The 16,524-nt window shown below is 43.2% G+C and overlaps 1 protein-coding gene across 9 annotated transcripts in view; it reads left to right on the top strand.

Annotated features, from left to right (window-relative positions):
• Positions 1 to 3,111: 3,111 nt before the first annotated feature.
• EPN2 (epsin 2) overlaps positions 3,112 to 16,524 on the top strand; it is a 141,632-nt gene continuing 128,219 nt past the window's right edge. For all 9 annotated transcript variants that reach the window (XM_082260606.1, XM_082260610.1, XM_082260608.1 and 6 more), the window contains exon 1: positions 3,112 to 3,156. The gene's annotated coding sequence lies outside the window, so the exon portion shown is untranslated. The remainder of the gene's footprint in view (positions 3,157 to 16,524) is intronic.

The raw sequence follows: 16,524 nt of genomic DNA on the forward strand, positions 1-16,524 counted from the left end.
TTCTGTAAATCCAGAACCTTCGAACCTTCAAACCGTCGAACCTTCGAAACCTTCAGAGATGGGGAAGGGGGACCCAATGTAATAACGTATGTCCTTACCCTGTCCACTGCGCATCTTAATCATCCCCCAATTCCATCATTGCTTCAAAAATATGGAACACAATCACAGGGTGGGCTCTAATATAAAAAACAATATAAATACATTAGTCATTATATTTATTTATAACAAATTATATTTAATAGCTATAGGTTTGCATGACCAATAGAAGAACAAATATGGAGTAAAGAAGAACAGAGGGATCTGGATCTAAAAGATGGACTCTCTTCCTTTAAATAAAGGCCCATTCTCCGATCTACATATGCGAATGAGAAGATCTGGACAGCCGGACTCCAATGCAATCACCTTTATTAGTATAACAGACAGTCCATATAGCAAAACGGAGGTGGAGGAATCAGCTGTAGCTAATGCGTTTCACATATTTATTGGTGCTTAGTCATAGCTCAGATCTACAGAAATGGATTTGAATCAAGCAGTGTTGGCTTAAAATACTGTGGAACTGCAAGAGCCAGCAATACATAGTTGCTAAGTAGGAACTACAAGAGCCAGCATAGCATGGCTGCTGAGACATAATTTAAATGAATATAATTGTAAAGACATTTTGTAAAGTCTACATGTCTCCGAACTGAAGAGAAAAAGGGGATTAAAGAAGGTGTGTGTGTGTAGAAACCAACCGGCCCTCAGTTTGCTATACTTACCCACCAGTCTGCTGACAAACCAAATAAACCTGTCTAACATAATAGGTTAAAAACAGGGGTTTAGTTAACACACATTTGCAAATGCATGTATAAGCTGCAGGCCACTCCAAGGCACCCTGTGTATCCTGCAGTCCTAACACTTCCTAACACTACTCAAACTGAGTGTCTACTGAGTGTCTCCAACATGGGAGTACATGAATGCTTATGGATGGATGGGAAACAGGTGAGCTAGGAGGTGGCCCAATCCTCCCCCAACCTGCTCCCAGCCATGACTGGTATTGAAAAACAAGTGGCTATGTAAATGGCTATGTGAATTGATGTACTCCCATGTTGGAGACACTCAGTAGACACTCAGTTTGAGTAGTGTTGAGTAGTGTTAAGACTGCAGGATACACAGGGTGCCTTGGAGTGGCCTGCAGCTTATACATGCGTTTACAAATGTGTGTTAACTAAACCCTTGTTTTTAATCTATTATGTTAGACAGGTTTATTTGGTTTGTCAGCAGACTGGTGGGTAAGTATAGCAAACTAAGGGCCGGTTGGTTTCTACACACACACACCTTCTTTAATCCCCTTTTTCTCTTCAGTTCTGTTATATACAGGGATAGAGACGCTGAGCAGTGCTCGCCGGTGTCTCATGTAAAGTCCCAAAACTGCCCAAATTTTTCCAGTCTACATATCTCCTTTCTAATTCACAATGCATGTGTTATTCATGCAACTCAACTCTGCATGATGCCTTTATGTTGTAGATTACAAAGCCTGCATACAATGGCAGATGGGACTTGTAGTTCTGTAACATCTGGCAATCCATGTGTAGCTTCCACAGCTGTGATGCAATTCATTTCATGTATAATTCATGAAATGCAAACCTGTGTGATGTAATTCTTTCAGCTGCTGATTAACTACAAGAGCCTACATGAAACAGCAGCTGGGACTTATAGTTCTATAAAAGCTGGCAATCCACATTTTGCTCACACAGCCCTTTTCCTTACTGATAGATTATAATGCGTTGTTTATTCATCTAATAGATCTCTGCCTGGTGCCATTGCTCTGGCATTGCTGTGGAACTACAAGAGCCAGCATAAAATGGTGAGCTAGGACAGCTAGGAATCAACATGTTGCAGATACAGTATTCTTATGCCCCATGCTGCAATACAATGCATGTGTAATAAATTGGAGTACAATGCATGGGTAATAAATTGGAGTACAATGCATGTGTAATAAATTGGAGTACAATGCATGTGTAATAAATTGGAGTACAATGCATGTGTAATAAATTGGAGTACAATGCATGTGTAATAAATTGGAGTACAATGCATGGGTAATAAATTGGAGTACAATGCATGTGTAATAAATTGGAGTACAATGCATGGGTAATAAATTGGAGTACAATGTATGTGTAATAAATTGGAGTACAATGCATGTGTAATAAATTGGAGTACAATGCATGTGTATTTGAAACAATGTCACCCCTCTGGCTGCTGTGGAACTAAGAGTCAGTATAGAATGGTAAGCTAGGACTCCTGCAACAGCTATTAGTCATCCTATTGCATCTACAATACTCGGATGCACCCCCCCCCCCCCTGCTGTAATACAATATATGTGTGGTTTGAAAAATGTCATCCCGCTGGCTGCTGTGGAACTACAAGAGCCAGCATAGAATGGAATGCTGGGACTCCTGCAACAGCTAGCAATCAATATTTACATCCATAATATTCTTATCTCCTCCAGCTGCTATGTAATGCATTTTTAATGAAAGCAATGTCATTATTCCAGCTGCAGTGGAACTACAAGAGCCAGCACAGAGTGGTAGCTAAGTGTGTAGTCCTGTACCAGTTAGCTATGGTCATGTGGCTTCCACAACCCCCCTGTTTTAATACAATACATGTGTGTGAATGAAACCTTTTGTGATGCCACCATGCCGTGAAACTTCAAGAGCCTGCACCCCCATCAGATTGTGGCTGTCAGGGCATGCTGCCCCCTGTAGTTCCTAACAACACCTGACAGTCCTCCCTTCCCTGTTGCAGTCCTGAAGTGGATGATGATACTTGTGCAATGAGTGACACTCAGCAGACAGGACCCCCCCTTCCTTCATCATCATCCTCCTCTCCCTTCCTCCTCCCTCACTGCTCTCCCCCTCCCTTCCTTGCAGGCTCTTGTTTCTCTCTCTCTCTCCCCCTCCCTTCTCTCCTCCCCTCCTCATCCTTTCCCTGGCTGCTGCTCTGCTCACATCTCCCTGCCTGCTCCAGGGCTGCACAGACACCCGATCTGCTGCTGTGATCCCTACTGCCAGAGCCTGCCCCCCCTCTGTGCGCTGCCACCCTGAGCTGCCAGGGGTGGGGGGAGAGGAATACCCTCCCTGCCCCTGCTGCCCTCAGGAAGAAGACTTGGAGCCCACTGGGGTGAGTGTGTGTCTCTTTTTCCTATTTAGGGTGTGTGTGTGTGTGTGTGTGTGTGGGGGGGGGGGGGTGTTTACATCTGGAGGAGTGGAGGGAAGATCAGATCAGCCTGCACACCACCTTCCAGCCCCTGTGCCCACTCTCTTCTGCCATCCCTGGGCCCTGTTGCATGAGATGTCTGCAGGAAGAGGCCTCTTCTTTTTTTTTTTGGGAGTGGGATCTCCCCCCCCCCCCCCTAAACTCCTCCACCTATTTACTTAAACCCCAAGGGTTTAAGGCTTTCCCCCTTCCCCCCCATCCCATTTGCCATCAGAGAATTGCGGTAGGCAGATTACCTTGGCATCTCTGGTTATAATAACCTCCCTTTCCCAAAATACCTCTTGGCACACTATTGTGCTTGTACTGCAAGCTGCTGGATACGGCACCTCTGCACATGAAAACTACCCCACCCTGTGCCCACGGCGTGCCGCTAGTGCCCACCCACACTGGCCATGGAGCAGAACACTTCGTATGCTTTTATTGTTCATTTTTTGCTTTTATTTTTTATTATTATTATTTTCATTAAACTTTGCAAACTGCTGGGAAGAGATTGCAGGAGTCCCCTTTGCACTTTTGTTCCTTGCGGTGGGGGGGGGGGGGGGGGAGGAAGTGGGTAGGAACTTTTTGGGATAGGGTAACACTTAGGACTTGGTATCAGAAAGCATTGTTGAAAAAGGACTTGGATGACCCCCTCTTCCTCCCCCCACCACAATTTGGCATTTTTAAGCTCTTTAACTCCTTTTGTGCCTTGGAGACCACCTGACCATTTGGATTTGTCTCTTTTCAACTCCTGAACTTCACTGACCTCTCAAAATGAATGGTGGGCCACACATCTATTATCAATGTGATCATATAATGACCGAATCGAATAAAAATAAATATAAGTGACCTCTTGATGGAAAGTTGACCGGCTTTGGTAGAGTTTTGCTGATCACAGCTGAAGGATCAAAGGAATATCTGTGTATTGGTCAGAAGTGGAGTCATAATACAGATCAATAAAATCATTTTTAATAGACCTGTCACATTTATAAATTACAGACTTTATATCTTCATTAAAAAATAATGTACATTTTGCATTGGATTGATGATGAATCGCTTGTTTCTGATTGATCAAGCCCAAATTGATTACAAAACGTTTATAGCTACATTTGGGGCTTGTTTACACCAGTCCGCATGCATTATGCACTATTTAACACATGCGTATTGGTATGCTATGTCTAGGAGCTGTGCAATGCGCTGTTACAGCGCAAAGCACTGTTTACTTTTTTCCTTTCTTTTCTAACTTTTTCAAAGTGTGTGGACATGCGGTGGAGAGTGTTGTGTACACAGTGCACATCAACGCAGGGTTATAGTATGAACAAAGCGCATAGAGAACAATCTCTTTCTATGTTCCCTTGCGTTGAGCCTGCGCAGCCCGCTGTGAACGAGCCCTTACGCCTTCCTTTATATGGACCCGATTCCTGCAAATTGAAAAGCTACAGAACCTGCTTGCTATTATTTTTGTAGCACAAAAATGCCGCCGGGAGTGCCTTCCAGGCTGGTATATTTCATTTGCAAAGCAATCAGTTGTAACTTTTTTGTTTTAAGAGGGAATTCCTCTGGTATCAGGCTCATTGTATGTGGAAGCTCCTGCAACAGCGGTTACGAAAGCTGGGCGTGCTGACATTTTTGTGCCGTGGGTAGGGTTCCAAACGTAGAAGGAATTTATAATTGCATCTTTTTTGGTATGCTGTTTTCTTTTTTTTTTTTTTTTTCTTGAGAGCACATGGACGGGTTGGTTTGTAAACATCCTTTAAAAGTTGGATTCATAACGATATAGAGATGAAGAAATACTCCTTATCAGATCCATTTGTTTACTTTCCCAGCATACTATGCTGCTCTGCTCAGGAGAACTACTGCCCAACTCTCTTAAGATGATAGCCCAGTGATGGCGAACCTTGGCACCCCAGATGTTTTGGAACTACATTTCCCATGATTGCAGAGTGCATGAGCATCATGGGAAATGTAGTTCCAAAACATCTGGGGTGCCAAGGTTCGCCATCACTGGACCTAGTCCATTGGGGCTGGCAACACTAGGTAAGCTGGCCACCACAAGAATTTCTGCTGATTCCTGTAAATTCTAAGAAGTTCTGTGGAAAATGGTTGGCCAAACATTAATGCAACCACTGTTCGAATGTTCTGACAGCCTCGGATCCTGACTGGCAGAATGCAATCCACACGCGGAGTGTCGAGTGATTTGGAACAGTGTTTCTCAACCTTTTCCAGTCAAGGCACCCTTTAAAATTCTGCACAATCTCAAGGCACCCCATTCTAAAATGTAAAAAAAATAAATCAATATTTTTACGTAATGCAGCAATGCCCACACATGTAGGAACCCAGCATTAGAGATGATTTATTCTTCTAAATCAGGGGTCTCCAAACTTTCGGAACAAAGTGCCAGTTTACTGCCCTTCAAATATTAGGGGGGAACTGTGTCCAGCGGGAGTAGAGAATGCTCTGGCATTGGTGGGAGTAAACAATGCCAAAGACTCAATGGTCAATGGGAGTAAAAAAATGACATCATTGGTTTCAGTTAGAGGAATAGTGCCCCATCATTGGTGTCAGATGGAGGAATAGTGCCCCATCATTGGTGTCAGATGGAGGAATAGTGCCCCATCATTGGTGTCAGTTGGAGAAATAGTGCCCCATCTTTGGTGTCAGTTGGAGAAATAGTGCCCCATCTTTGGTGTCAGATGGAGAAATAGTGCCCCATCTTTGGTGTCAGATGGAGGAATAGTGCCCCATCATTGGGGTCAGTTGGAGAAATAGTGCCCCATCTTTGGTGTCAGTTGGAGAAATAGTGCCCCATCTTTGGTGTCAGATGGAGGAATAGTGCCCCATCATTGGGGTCAGATGGAGGAATAGTGCCCCATCATTGGGGTCAGATGGAGAAATAGTGCCCCATCTTTGGTGTCAGATGGAGGAATAGTGCCCCATCTTTGGTGTCAGTGGAGTGATTAGTGACCCAAGGGCAGAAAGGAAGTAAAGGGCCACATGCCACGGATGGCAGTTTGGAGACCCCTGTTCTAAAGCAAACACACCTTTACACACTGGTACTGACTAGTATTCCAATATTTCCTTTCTCTGTCAGTTTTTCTGCCTCACTCAGCTAATGTGACCCCAGTGCTGACGGAGGAGCAGGGGAGGAATAAACAAGGATGCTGTGCAGGTGCCCGACGTCCTCCGTATCAACCAATGATGTCATTGGTTGTTAGGATGCTGGCATCTTGAAGGTTGTATTGGTGCACAATGAAAACCTGTGGCAATGTGTAACTGAAAGGCTTCATCCACCTGCTGGCTTGTATACTATTTTTGGGCAATTTTTAGGCATTTTGCCAAGGCACCCCTCAAAAATATCTGATGGCACCCTGGTTAAAAAAAGCTGATATAGAATGTAGAATTTTGTTAGTACCGAGAAAGAATCAAAATTTCTCGTACCTCCATTCCATGGTGCCTTTATGGACTCTAAATATTTTGAATGACTTTTCGTTTGAGTACCATGTCAATTTATCAATTTTTGTAGAACGCTAACATTCTACTTCCAAGACCTGTTACCATTTTTCCCAGCTGCAAATTCAACATTTAGAAATTCATTCTCTCTCATTGGATTCAACATACATTTTTCATCCTTGTCCTCCGATTTTTTTCTCTAGTCTGTACCAATTGTGAAACTGTCCCCTGTAACTCCTAGATAATCAAACAAATGTTCTGAAAAAAAAAACAAAACAATTTTTTAAAACATTTCTATATGTGTAAGGCCTGTTTTAGGCAAAGATAGATGGAGATACAAAAAAGCTGAAAAGATACAACTGGAGTTCCAACATTGTACAGAAAAAGTAGGGTGCTATGGTTGAGTGCATGGGTATACAGCCCCCAATTCCAGCGTTCCTAACTTAATCCTGGCATTATACTAACCACACATGTTACAGTCTAACTGTACAATCTCCGTTAAACTGGCCGTATCTGTTACAGTCTGGTTTTATTATCACTGTACAATCTCCTTTAGATTTTCAAAAGCTAGTCAATGTGAGGTTCTACCTAAACAACCCATTCAGTTTTGTATTCAGAAATAAGTTAGGTACTGGTGGAGGCAGGTGGGCAGCCCCTGGATTCTTATATGACCTAAATACTCCATTAGAAAGATCTCCGAGCTGCCATTGTACCCGACGCTGTCCAAGTAGGAGTTTTGGGTTTTGCAGTCCACCTCTATAGTTTATGGTAGATCTAAAGGATCTACCTGTATGGATTGTCTAGGTAATGGATTAGACAAAGACTGTTCAATCAGATTGACATATTATAGACACCTTTATATTTCTTCCTCTGAGATTGTTCGGGGCTGCCTTCGCAGGTAGGGGTTACCCACAGACATTGATCGTGCTTTGATCCAATTCCTGCTGGCCAAATAAGTCTCTGCTTAAAGGGCAGTAACCAAAAGCAGCCAATCAGAAATCACATCTTGTTGTCCTGAATGCTGTATGTTGATGAAAGCCTATTTCTAATTGGTGCAACACAATCCCTGGACAGGGGTTTGCCCACCTTACATTTCAAGTAGATCTGAACCCATTTACCAACATCTAATATAATCTTTAACATGTCCATTTCATTTAAAAAATAGTTTTCAATATTTGTTAATCTGCAGTTTCCATTAAAATAATATCTGGTGAACCTGCCATGAAGACCATTGATCAGGTACTTCCTGGTATAGGGTGACAACACTGTCTCCAAATTTCTATTCTGCGTTGTCACCTTGTCATGCGCTTTCAGTGGTGTTTAGAGGTGGCTGTTCCTAAACACACTACACAAGCCTTTGTTGTCACCATCAGCAAACTCGATCTGTGAAATGAGTACATGTAGAAAGCAAGTGGCTGCAAAAGGCTGCAGGAGATTAGTAGCACTGAGATGCAACAGAGAAAGATGAAAAAAAAGGTGGAAATAAGTATTACAGTGACTGTATAGTAGTATAGCAGACCAGTAATGAAATTACGTATGAACACTAGGTCATAACAGCAATGGTTTGGCTGGTGGGCATCAGTCTGCATGTTGGTGAATGATTTGTACTAGAGAACTGTTGTTGGAGGCGGCCAATGTATGTTCAACCCTCTATTACAGTGGATTCCAAACTTGACAGTACGGGGGTCACATTGTATATTTTACAAATGTTTGTGGGCTGAAAATAACACGTTTTGTAAATGAGTGAATCAAAGTTAAATGAATGAATACGTTTTACATGGAATTTGTTTGTAATCAGTATGATATGCTTTGGAACAATAGAAAAAAACTTTAGTAAAACAAAGTAAAGAAATTCCACATAAACTTGAGCCCATCAGAGCCCCCCTTATGTGAGAGTTCCCATCAAGGTATCCCTTACAACAGAATCCCGGTCAAAGTCCCCCTTACATGACAGCCCCATCAGAGTCCTCCATTAAATCAGGGTCTCCAGCAGAGAGCTCCCTTACATGACAGCCCCATCAGAGTCCTTCCGTTAAATCAGGGTCTCCATTAGAGAGCTCCCTTACATGACAGCCCCATCAGAGTCCTCCCTTAAATCAGGGTCTCCAGCAGAGAGCTCCCGTACATGACAGCCCCATTAGAGTTCTCCCTTAAATCAGGGTCTCCAGCAGAGAGCTCCCTTACATGACAGCCCCATTAGAGTTCTCCCTTAAATCAGGGTCTCCATCAGAGAGTTCCCTTACATGACAGCCCCATCAAAGTCCTCCCTTAAATCAGGGTCTCCATCAGAGAGTTCCCTTACATGACAGCCCCATCAGAGTCCTCCCTTAAATCAGGGTCTCCATTAGAGAGCTCCCTTACATGACAGCCCCATCAGAGTCCTCCCTTAAATCAGGGTCTCCAGCAGAGAGCTCCCTTACATGACAGCCCCATCAGAGTCCTCCCTTAAATCAGGGTCTCCAGCAGAGAGCTCCCTTACATGACAGCCCCATCAGAGTCCTCCCTTAAATCAGGGTCTCCAGCAGAGAGCTCCCTTACATGACAGCCCCATCAGAGTCCTCCCTTAAATCAGGGTCTCCAGCAGAGAGCTCCCTTACATGACAGCCCCATTAGAGTTCTCCCTTAAATCAGGGTCTCCAGTAGAGCAGGTAGTAGTTTGGAGACCCCTGCTATTAGAGTAGCATGTGATAGGGACTGATAATGCAACCAGTTTCACCAATGCGCTGTTCCTTGAAACTCCAGACTTGATGTTTACAAAAAGGGAACAGAGGCGACAGGAACTTGTTCAGCTCCTCCTGGGAGTTATGCATGTTACAGCTTCTCATGTTCTATTATATTTCCATAATATACAATAAATAAATCCAGCGGGGATGGTGGGAACCCCTCATATTAGACATGGGAATCAGACCTGGGAATTCAGCGTTGATATTTCACCGATAGAATCCCCGATATACTTCCCAAGAGATAAATGAAGCAGTACCTACCAAAAACTCAAAGATCATTTTTTGATGGACTAACCCTTTCATTTTAGAGCCCATTCAGACTAGCGCGACACGACTTTGGGGGGCGACCTGTGAAGTCGCATGATCCGCGACTTCGGCGCGACTTGCAGAGACTTCACATAATGGAAGTCTATGAAAGTCGCCTCCAGGTCGCCCCAAAGTAGTACAGGACCCTTTTTCTAAGTCGGAGCGACTTGTGTCGCTCCTATTAGAACGGGTCCTGTGCTAATCAATGGACCGCGACCGAGCGCGACTTGTAAGGCTGACAAGTCGCCTGACAAGTCGCGCTAATGTGAATGGGCTCTTAAACAAACATGAACATTAAAAGAGAAGTATGAGAATTTAAAAACGAAACAATTATCCTCACCTAGGTGGATGCAGCATTGGTGCTGAGCTGAGCCAGCTGCTGGTCTAGGCATCTCAGTGGTTCCCGACATTAAAGTCGGGATCGCTCCAGAGCCTGGATCAACTGAGTGGCAGTGAACCTTAGCCTGCGGGTCACAGGAGGGCAGATCCCAGCGCACTAAAAACTAGTTACCATTATAATCAATGACGATTAGATAAGATCACATTGCTTGTTGCAACTTTTGGCAAAAGCAGATGTTACATTATAGTCAACAGCAAGGCATGGAAAAGGTACTGAAAGCACCTAATAACTTTTAATTTGTAAGCCACGTGTCCATATTTCCCATGTTCTTGCAGGAAGAAAAGGCATATAAGGCCTCGTTCACACGTGTGTACTAGAGCATACACCTGTGTAGGGGCATGCACGGGGATGCATGGGTGTTCCATGCATCCCTATGCAGGCAGTCCCATTTTTATCAGTTGGGATGCAGGGGCTGCATGGACACACCTGCTGCTCACAGTCTGACAGTAGTGTTGGTGCTTGGCCTCAAACAAACACTGTCTGCCTTTGTGGTGACGCACGGCTGGTAAATTAGGAGCAGCAACTGTGTCCGTGCAGCCACTGTGTCCCAATTGACATAAATGAGACTGTCCACATGGGGAAGCAGGGAACACCGGAGCATCCCTGTGCAGGCCAACATGGCCCTCACACAGGTGTATGCTGTAGTGCACTCGTGTGAACAAGGCCTCAGCCCACGTTCACATTGGTCTGATTTAACATGTGATTTGATATGTCAAATCTGAGCAAATTGCCGGCAATATCGCTGTCCGAATCGGTGCGACTTTGCAGCGCCGTACCAATTTCCAAAAGTAGATTCTTTACTACTTTTGGCGACTTCAGGGGGCAATTTTAATAGAGATCTGTGCATGAACCTGCACAAATGTCTGTGAGATCACCCCTGTTCAGCTGAACTTGCACGATTTGAAACCGGCCTCAGTGTGAACCTAGGCTAAAACGTGTCTTGCATTGAGTTTAAGAGGCTTGCAATATATACTTTACGGAAAACGTGTGGGTTTTCTAAAGAGATAATGTGAACAGACTCTTTAGGCTGACCATACATTATACAGTTTTCTTATGCAGTTTCCTTTAGATTTTACCTTGAATGATGTAGTGCAAGGGCCTGCCTAATTGCATGCAGATTGGAAGTGCTTAGATTTGACCTCATATTATATGGTTTTGATATAATTGTATGAGAAACTGAACTGTCTAAAGCAGGCTAAGAAAAGTTGACCCACGAGTGGTGTACATTTCAATCCCTCTTTGTCAGTGTTTCATCTCAAAAAGGATGCAATCTGTAAAATTGTGTTTTCGAAGTGTACATTGCGACAAACAGCTTTTTTCTGTTCTGATGCCATTTTTGATGGGAATAACATTTTTAATAGCAAGTAACCAGTATGGTGATCGTCAATAAAAAAAAAACAACACACAGACCTTAATATATTTCATGTTCCTGGCGGCCAAGATTGCCATTGCGACCGCATGGAAAAGACCTGTAGGGCTATGCCGGGGAGGGCCTTTTTTCACCTATAAGAGCCTTGTGGGTTTCTTCGGTGCATCTACCTCTTTAATGTTTGGTCTCCATGTTTTGCTCTTGTGCCTATATCGGTCACCAAGGCCGACCTGCCTTCCATCTCCCCCCCCCCCTTTACACCCCATTCCTTTTGTTCCTTATGTACTGAAATTGTTGAACGATTTGAGCATGGCAAGGATTGTTTTCTGCTCAATTTTGTACTGTTAACAGGAACATTTGTTTATTTAAAACTATTGAAACAGAATTTACTACGACCACGATCTGTGCAGCAGAAGGGTCTTCTTGCAGGCCAGCCCCGGTTCACACTTGTGCGATGCGGGAAGGCTGCGAATTTGCAGCCTGTTCCCACATCGCAAACGCACTCTGGCAGTTCACACTGCCATATGCGATACGCAGGGGGTGTCAATTAAATGTTAATGACACCCCCAGTTTGATCGCATATCGCAGTGCGATCTGACAGTTCGCACAGGATCGGATCGCACAAGTGTGTACCGCTGTGCGATCCGATCCTGATGTGGCTGGAAAAAAGGGTCCTGTGCGTCTTTGGTGCAGGTGCAGTGGGAATTTCAGCCATACAAAGTGTATGGCTGAATTCGCATTCCGCACATCCGATCGCATTTAATGAAGGAGCAGTGCGCTCCGAATTACATGCGATCGCTGCACTCGCAAGAGTGTGAACCGGCCCGTACAGCACAGTACATTTTGCTGATCCAGCAGAGTCTAAATCCGATTACATATGGTCACCTCCTCCTTGACTGCTTGCCATGGGCAAAAGATTGGTGGTTATGTTTTTTTTTTTTTCAGAAATTTCGGGAAAACAGGGCCAGAGAATCCTTTATATGTTTATTTCTGGCGATCCCATCGTTTAAATATTAGTTTGGGGGACAAAATAGCTGCCGCTACTACGTGTGGGCCGAATAGTAGGCATTGTCATCTTACGTGTTGAGCAACTACAAGTGTCATCATTTCCTCACTGCTGATTCATCATGCATAGTAAGGGGGGGTTTTGTCATCAGAAATGGTATCTGGTTTTGCAATCTTCATGCTTTGGTGTTAGTCATGCTGTAGTGTCAGATTCACCTCAGATTTGCATGTTTGGAGAGCCAGTAAAATATCAGACGGTTTTACACACAGGCAGCTGAGGTGAGGTGTTTGCATGTTTATTGTGTCAGAGGAGCACCTTGGTGATATAAGCCCAGGAGGAATGCTTTATTGTGATATGCTTTCTGATCTGTACTACTGAAAATAATCCTGGATTTATAGGTCTGAGCCATGAGGTAACCACCGACAACCGAACAGCAACCATCACAGATTTTTAGGCCTGAGGCAAGGCTATGAGGTAACCTCTGACAACCAAACAGCCACTATCCCAGATTTATAGGACTGAACCAAGAGGCAACCCTTGAGCACCAAACAGTAACCTTGGGGTAACCCCCTGACAACCAAACGGCTACCATCACAGATTTATAAAACTGAGGCAAAGCCATAAAGTAGCCACTAACAGCAAAACAGCAACCGTCCTAGATTTATAGGTTTGAGGAGGGCCATGAGGTAACCACTGACAACCAAACAGCAACCATCCTAGACTTATAGGACTTATATTTAGACGCCTTTGGCAAGGCCATGAGGTAACTCCTGACAAACAGCAACCATCCCAGATTTTGTAGACCTGAGGCAAGGCCATGAGGTAACCCCTAACAACCAAATGGCTACCATCACAGATTTTTAGGCCTGAAGCAAGGCCATAACGTAACTCATGACAACCAAGCAGTGACCATCCCAGATCTTTATGACTGAGCCAAGAGGCAACCTCCGACAACAATCCAGTAACCACCTCACATTTGTAGGCCTGAGGCAAGGCTAGGAGGTAACCTCTGACAACCAAACAGCCACTATCCCAGATTTATAGGACTGAACCAAGAGGCGGCAACCCTTGAGCACCAAACAGTAATCTTGGGGTGACCCCCTGAAAACCAAACGGCTACCATCACAGATTTATAAAACTGAGGCAAGGCCATAAAGCAGCCACTAACAGCAAAACAGCAACCGTCCTAGATTTATAGGTTTGAGGAGGGCCATGAGGTAACCACTGACAACCAAACAGCAACCATCCTAGACTTATAGGACTGAGCCAAGAAACAACCCTTGACAACAAAACATTTTTAAACCATAGGCAAGGCCATCAGATTTAATGGCCTGAGGCAAGGCCATGGGGTAACCCCTGGCAACCAAACAGCAACCATTTTTAATTCATACTAAAGAAATAAAAGCTGAAATCTTATTGGCTGTTGCACACCATTAATTTTCTTTTAAGTAGGGGCCTCTACTTGGGGCAGACATACCATTTGGTTATTTAAGAGCTGATCTAAGGCGCAGTTCAGTTGGCTCTGAGTAAGAGGGAAATCCCGCAAAGCACATTAGCCTGTTGGACTTGTGATATCCTGTTGCGATTTATGATGTAACGTGGACTCGATGCTGTTGTTGTAGCATGACAAACTTTGATACACCTGTTGGTTTGTGAGTATTATACTTATGGCTTTTTAATAATAAGACACATGTTTTGAGGATAATGTGCTATGCTGGTGCGCCTTCTGTTTTGCTTTATGGTTTCAGTGCATCCTGACTTCCCCAGTCATAAGAGAGCTGCAAGGCACAGCATGTCCATAAAAGCCAAGATGGAAATCTAGACAACTGTCACCTCTGGGGTCCACTCTCAAGCGCAGGAGGATTTACATGTGTTTGTTGGTTTGGAGTGAAGGGAAATCTGCCTGGTTGGACATGGACAGAAAAAATAACCTTCCCTGCTGTACCAAAAACTAAAAAAGTTTTGACTTTCTTTACACTTTACCTTGGAGGCACAAAAGTGGCCGCCCACGGTGTCTTCTTCCTTTCGTACTCATAGACTGCTTTCCAGCCTAACAGTATTTGATTAGATCAGGTCTTATAACCCCTTGCGGGACCACCCACCCGCAATTTACTGCGGACGAGCGGTCCACAAAGGTAAAGCGATCGTTGCTATCTGCTTCCAGGTAGTTAGGCACACATTTAACCCTTTGATCGCCCTAGATGTTAACCCCTTCCCAGCTAGTGTCATTAGTACAGTGACTGTGTATAGTATTATCATTGATGACTGTATTAACCACTTGCAGATGTACTGCTACAGGGCGGCTGCGCTGTGCAGTATCATGTATATATGCGTGATTCTGCACTTCCGGGTTTTGGGTGCGAGTGCGCGGCGCAGCCGGCTCGCTGCAAACAAGGCACACTGTCATTCTGTCAGTACAGAAAACATGGAGCCTGCGTTTCTGTAAAGCAGAAACACAGATACATTTCTTCCACTAGTAAAAGCGCCTCCGCCACTACGCTAAATCACTGGCTAGGCACACAGTTAACCCCTTGATCGCCTCTGATGTTAGCTCCTTCCCAGCCAGTGTCATTAGTACAGTAACAGTGCATATTTTTAGCACTGATCACTGTAATGATGTCACTGGTCCCCAAAAAAAGTGTCAAAAGTGTCAGGTGTCCAATTTGTCCACCAGCAATAGCGCAGTCCCGCTATAAGTCGCTGATCGCCGCCATTACTAGTAAAAAAAAAAAAATATCCCATGTATTGTAGATGCTATAACTTTATAACTTGCTATGTGCTTATTGGGATTTTTTTTTAAGAAATTTGTTGGTTGTTCTTAAATAATAAATAACCAGTGGTGATCAAATACCACCAAAAGAAAGCTCTATTTGTGTGAAAAAATGAACATACATTTTATTTGGGTACAGCGTTGCATGACCGTGAAACTGTGAGGTAAAAGTCGCTGATCACTGACATTACTAGTAAAAAATAAATAAAAATTCCAGTATATATACCAAAGTTTGTAGGCGCTATAACTTTCAGGCAAACCAATCAATATATACTGTACTTACTGGGATTTTTTTTTATGACCTGTTGCAGAATACATTTTGGGCAATATTTATGAAGAATTAGTTTTTTTTTATATGTTTTGTAGCAGAAAGTAAAACATGTTTTAGTTTTTTATCTGTTTTTATTGTAAAAAAAAGAAAAAAAAACAACCAGTGCTACCTGGGGGCAAACGCTATTTGTGTGGAAAAAATGATATAAATTTAGTTTAGGTAAAGTGCTGCATGACCAAGCAATTACTAGTTAACCTTCCTAGCGGTATTCCCGAGTGTGACTCGGGGTAAGATTTTAGTGCCAAAAGCGGTAACCCCGAGTCACACTCGGGGTAGCGCTAGGAAGATCGCTGGATGCTGGAGGAGGTTTTACTTACCTTTTCTCCGGGATCCAGCGATGTCTGCGAGCGGTGTGCGGCGGCGGAGCTCTCTCCCGATCGTCTGCGAGCCCCGGCTTCCGTCTCCGGCGACGTGACGTCCGCCGGGGGGTGGAACCGGCGGCAAATTCGAATGTAAAATGCACCAAACACACTGATATCGTTCAAAATAAAATAAAATCACATTACATTACCCCCCAGTGCCCTTTCCTGCAGTTTTACTGTACTTTTTATGTAAATATATGTATATATATATATATACATATATATACAGTATATATATATATATATATATATACATATATATACAGTATATATATACGTATATATATACACATATACATATATATATATATATATATATATATATATATATATATATACACACACACATATTATATATATATATATATATATATATATATATATATATACATATATATGTATATATATATATATATATATATATATATATATACACACGTATATATATATATATATATATATATATATATATATATACACACGTAATTCTTGTGAATGAGCAGCCCAAACCAACTGTATACATTATATATATATATATATATATATATATACGTATATATATATATAATATATGTA

The sequence above is a fragment of the Pelophylax lessonae genome, assembly GCF_965119305.1.
Source record: "Pelophylax lessonae genome assembly, chromosome: 6".
In the NCBI taxonomy this organism is placed as follows: domain Eukaryota; kingdom Metazoa; phylum Chordata; class Amphibia; order Anura; family Ranidae; genus Pelophylax; species Pelophylax lessonae.